Raw genomic sequence first — 6000 nt, forward strand, 5'->3', positions numbered from 1 at the left:
CATGGATAATAAACCAAGAGTCGTTGATTTAAGGGAACTGATTATCAATCAGACGTGAATAATATACTAATAATAGTTGATGATTGACCAAGAATGTTTGATGATTAACTAAGAATGTTTCAATAACTTTGTGAGGTTTGAAGTTTAGACTTTAGAGGTTGATAATCGACCACGAAGGTGGTTTTATTTGTATCAATGATTACTTAATCGACCATGATGGTGGTTTATTGCGCACTGGTGATTGATTACTTAATTGATTTTATGTAGTTGGTTAATGGTATCGTTAGATCATTAATTTTTTTTATTAAAATATTCTTTCTAAAATATATTAACTTTTAAATTATGTGACCGTTGGTTGATTTCATCATCATGTAAGAGAACCATTAACAACCATTGGTTGAAAATCGATTAAGAAGAAGGTCAATGAGCGATCTCTAATTTATATTCGACCATGAGCCACTCAATCACTTTGCTCTAACAATAAACTAAATGCAAACCATGTCAAGAAAAGTTCCATAAACCAGCACCTTTGAGCTGATACCATTTAACATTTGAACCATCCCAACGTTACACCTTGTCAAATTAAATGTTTAAGACAAATGATATTCAATCCATTACATCAAGTGGACTGCTGAAAATTTTAAGACAGGACTGGCAGCATAATTCCACGGCATACATCTAGCTAAACAAGGGCTGTGCCCATATCTTTTCTTCCTGAAGTTAACAGCACGAGAAAGCAAGAGACAATAGCATTTACAGCAAATCATCTTAATCTGGTTGTACTTCCTAGCCATAGCCATCAGAGAAGGCTCAATAATCCCTCCACGAAACCTCAAAACCAAATGCAAAGTCGACTCTTTCTGGATGCAAGAGTATGTCCATCTTTGAGCTTCTTTCCAGTGAAGATTAATCGCCGCTGCTCTGGTGGAATACTTTCCTTATCCTGAATCTAAGCTTTGACTTTGTCAATAATGTCGCTCGATTCAACCTCAAACGTGATAAATCTCAACCTCTAACTTGTTCAATTCCATATCTATCTTTTTCACTATCTCTATCTCTCACCATTTTCATATGCTTTCAATCTACTCTAAATTCCTCGCAATCCCAACCGACTGCCTGGAAAAGCACGAATGCACACCTGGATACAACCAATTAGTTGTAAAATGCCTCAGAAATCAATATCCTGACAAATCATTGTTGTTTCTATTGAAGAAGTAACAAGTAAATAGCATAAACTGTTGTAAATAACTGCTAGATGTAACAGGGGAGGGGAAAAAAAGGAAGAGGACCCCGAAAAACATAGTTTATCAGCATATAAATCGAAAAGGAAATACCAAGAGGGAACTCAAAGATTAAAGACCAGTAGGTTTCTTATCAAATGTACGGATAAAACCTTAAGACTTATAGGTAATCAGCAACCCCGAGGAGATTTGCAGAATAGCATTGCTGCTATTAATTTAAGGCTATATTAGATAACATGAAGACATGGAAAATGCATTCTTATTTTAGAGAACTTATTAAACAGACGAGATTACCAAAATGACTGAAAGAGCACTTGACATGCTACAAGCAAAATGCACCTCTTCAACCCAACCTTTGACATGGACAAATAAGTTGGCCTGCAGAAACAACTAAGTACATGACAAGTACTTAGTTGACTGATAAACAAGCACTGCACAGCGTTGCTTCGCAATCCGTCTCTTTCACTTTTCATCATCAAATGGCTGCAAATAAATACATTATTCTTCTATATAGAAATAATGAAAAAGGCAGTAAGCAAAATTCAAAGCAGAAATGTGTAGGATCCCTACGAATGTAATTCATTGTCATCTGCTGTAACAAATTGCATTGCCGAATCTGCTATTTTAAAAAGCTACCAGAAAACCGGGCCTAAATTTACAGGCTTAACCTAGGATAATGCTAAAGAATTCAGATGCTTAGGGCTACACAATACACAGTACAAGCCAACAATCATGTATCACACTAATGGAAACTAACTGCAGACATATTTTAAACACATATTTTAAACTATAATTTTTTGTTTGAACTATGATTGGAGCACATGGAATAGGGATGGGGAAGGAATACTTTTATTAAAGCAAAAAAAGAAGCATTTTCCCCAATTGTATTAGCAAATCTGTTCACTTAGCTAGCTTGAATCATCTTCCAAGAAACAAGATCATTTTGTCATTTCAATTAGATACTATATAGAATTTCAGAATTGTCGTCTTGACTCACCTGGGTGATCCAAACAGGGAAATTTGCAAGAGACGAAGAAGAATAATTTACAGAAACCACCACAAGACCAAATTTTTATGGGGAAAAAGGTAAATACACAGAGAGAAGAGAACGATGTGTGCCGGCGATTCCAGCTGAATAAATACATAAAGCGTGCTAAAGTGCATAAGTTAGCAGAACATATGCGAAACCAGTATATTACTTTTGAATCTAATAACTTAAACAATATTTGAAAAACTTCTCCTAGTACTTTGATAACCAAAACATTTAATTGTAGAAAAACTTCTCCTCGTACTTTACATATCAGTTATGCTGAAAATTAGAGTACTTATTTCTGAAAGTTACTTTTTTAGTCCTTAATAAGCTTAACCAAGGCCAAACACTGCCTAAAATAGAATGAAATAGAATTATGAAGATCCTCATTATCTGTTTCGAATTAGATAATAAAGTGTGAAGTCTACCAATTTCTCGTCAGTTGTTCCCCATTCATCAGTGTGAGCTTGTATGACCCTTTTCCGGTGTTTTCGAGGATTTGGTACGGTCCCTCCTAATTCGGACTTAATTTTCCTTCATTGGGTTTTAGAGTGTTGAGGGTGACTTTCCTTAACACCAAGTCCCCGATGTTAAAATATCGAAGATTGGCTCTTTGACTGTAGTATCTCTCGATTCGTTGCTTTTGGGCGGCCAATCGAATGAGGGTGGTTTCACGCCTTTCGTCCAATAGTTGTAGGGTTGTATTCATAGCCTTGTTATTTGATTCCTTTGTCGCATATCGGAACCGGATACTTGGTTCCCCGACTTCGACATGTATTAGAGCTTCTGCCACATAAACTAATGAGAATGGAGTAGCTCTGGTATTGGGCTTCGAAGTTGTACGGTATGCCCAAAGAACTTCGGGCAGAATTTCTTTCCATCTCCCTTTGGCGCCGGTTAGCCTCTTCTTAAGATTTTGGATGATGGTTTTGTTGGTCGATTCAGCTTGTCCGTTCCCGCTAGGATTGTTTTAATCTTATGATCTTCTAGGAATTCGGTCACTTTACTGCCGATGAACTGCTTCCCGTTATGACACACAATTTCGGAAGGCATCCCGAATCGACATATGATATGATTCCAAATGAAGTTGACGACTTCCTTCTCCCTAATTTTCTCGAAAGCTTATACTTTAACCCATTTAGAAAAGTAGTCAGTCATAAATAAAATAAATTGAGCTTTACCTGGTGCTCATGGAAGAGGGCCAACGATGTCCATTCCCCATTTTATTAATGGCCATGGTGACAAGACCGAATGGAGTGGTTCCCCGGGTTGGTGAATCATTGGTGCATGCCTTTGGCATTTGTCACATTTTCGAACAAACGCTTTCGCATCTTTTGCCATATCAATCCAGTAATAGCCGGCTCTGATTATCTTTTGAATCAATGATTTGGCACCGGAATAATTTCTGCAAGTGCCTTCGTGAACTTCCCTCAGAACATACTCGGTGTCCCTCGGTCCTAGACATATTGCTAATGGACCATCGAACATTCTTCTGAACAAGGTTCCATCTTCGGACAAGGTGAATCGTGCTGCCTTTGTGTGCAGGGCCCTTGATTATTTCGGATCCGAGGGATGTTTTCTGGTTTTAAATACTCTATGTATTTATTTCTCCAAACCCAAGTCAAGCTTGTGGAGTTTATCTCGGCGTGACCTTCTTTGACTACTGACCTCGTGAGTTGCATGACGGTCCCCGAATTGAGCTCGTTGTCTTCGATCAATGACCCCAAGCTTGCGAGGGTATCTGCCTCGCTATTCTCATCTCTAGGCATGTGTTGCAAAGTCAAATCCTTAAACCGGTGTAGAGTTACTTGTAACTTATCTAAGTGTCATGCCCCATAACCGAGGAGCGCGATCGGCGCTTAACCAAGTAAACCCGACCGAGCAAGCCTGTTAGATTTCATTCTACCCAAACTCATTCATGAATAGAGATAATACATATTATCATTTATTAGACGAAAATGTGTTCATGTCTACAATACCAATTCAATTCCAATAGTTTCATCATTTTTAAAGTCTCAAATGGACTAGTAATACAACCCCAACATAATATAGTTTGTCTTTCCCCGGCACAAATACATAACCCACACTATGTCTACGGAGCCTCTATAGATAAAGAAGAGTACAATAATAATGCCGGCAACAAGGCCCCGGCTATACCTCAAACCGAATACACAAAGTACAAAAGATACATGACCCCGGATGAAGTGGGACTCACCAAGTCAGCTGGGAAGAAAGTGCACTGCTACCACTGATCAATATCTCCTGCTGTGGAACCACCTGCATCTATTGAAAGATGCAACACCTCCGACAAAAGGCACATTAGTACCGTCGAATAGCACTAGTATGTATAACTAAACATCCTCTCAATAGAATGACAAATAATACAAACAAGATTATCATAATATCAATGAAAGCCTTAATCAACATCAAACCTCAATTTAGGATCAAGAGAGTGTTCAAATTAATTTTCATATGTCACATTGGGAGATTTTTATTATCGATATACCATTGTCCACAATACCAGTACCATTATTCACCATACCAATACCACTATTCATAATACCATTATTCACAAAACCAGTACCACCGCACTCTTAGCACGAAGTCCGATCATGACCTGATCTACTAGGCTATCTCAGTAGAGACATCAACCACAATTTCTATCAATATCAATACCACCATCTTTAACACGGAGTCCGATCACGACCCGATTGGCTAGGCTATCCATTAGGGACATCGACCACAACCATAAATTTTATTTACAATTTTCAGCACAATTACCACCATGTGTGCGGCATGGTGTCCGATCACGACCCGACCGACTAGGCTGTCTTATTTGAGACATCAACCTTTTTATATCAATCATCACATTTCTTATTACTTTCACATCTTTTCATTTCATTGGTACTAATGGCCATAATTATAAGATCATTCTTGGCACGTTGGTCATATTCAGTATTTCATGCTCAACTTATCAATCTCAAATATCATCATCATCATCAACAACAATTACAATTCAAATCAAGGTGTGTGGTACACATGTGAGCAATTTAGAGTCTAAGGCACATAGAGATATTTCACAAAACTTGGCATAATAGCCTTCATTTAAACTTGACTTAAAGTCGAAACATTATTAGTGCACAACCCATATTTTAACACATCCTCAATTGGTAACATAACATGAATAAAGCATCTAGGATGCTTGTTGAACATATTTCTTTCAATCTAATCTTACTCGGAAAAGCCAGTTTCATAATGAATCACTCGGGACTTACATAATTTACATGAATATCGTGGGATTCAATTCTAAGAGAAGAGTTTAGACAACATACCTCACTTGAGCTTCCTTACACTCTAAAACGTTTTGGAATTCTTAGCAACTTTAATCTATTTTAGAAATATAACAAATTGAATCAAAATTAGGAAGATGATCATGGTTCTAGCTCACTTGAGCATTTTATCAAACACTAGGTGTGCATAAGGTTTCAATGTCCTTTTTATGAAGGATTTCATCATCCCACAACCCAACCTTTACCATTTTTAGCTCAACAATATTCCTACACCCTTTGATAATACATGTATATAAAATAAACAACTCTCATGCCCAGAAATGTATCTTGCTATTACCCATTTTCAGAAAATTTCAAAATTAGGGTTTAAGGTATAGAATCTTACCTCTAGGATGAAGACCTAGTAAGCTTCCCTTCTTAATCTTCCAAAACTTGAGCA

The 6000-nt window shown here is 37.4% G+C and overlaps 1 long non-coding RNA gene across 1 annotated transcript; it reads right to left on the reverse strand.

Moving 5' to 3' along the window:
• Positions 1 to 933: 933 nt before the first annotated feature.
• On the reverse strand, positions 934 to 2693 carry LOC108948639 (uncharacterized). Its single transcript, XR_001973375.3, has 2 exons — positions 1536 to 2693; positions 934 to 1138 (listed from the first exon to the last, which is right to left on the reverse strand). It is a non-coding gene; the product is annotated as an uncharacterized lncRNA (long non-coding RNA).
• Between the last annotated feature and the right edge of the window lie 3307 nt (positions 2694 to 6000).

This window comes from Nicotiana tomentosiformis, chromosome 4 (assembly GCF_000390325.3).
Source record: "Nicotiana tomentosiformis chromosome 4, ASM39032v3, whole genome shotgun sequence".
In the NCBI taxonomy this organism is placed as follows: Eukaryota; Viridiplantae; Streptophyta; class Magnoliopsida; order Solanales; family Solanaceae; genus Nicotiana; species Nicotiana tomentosiformis.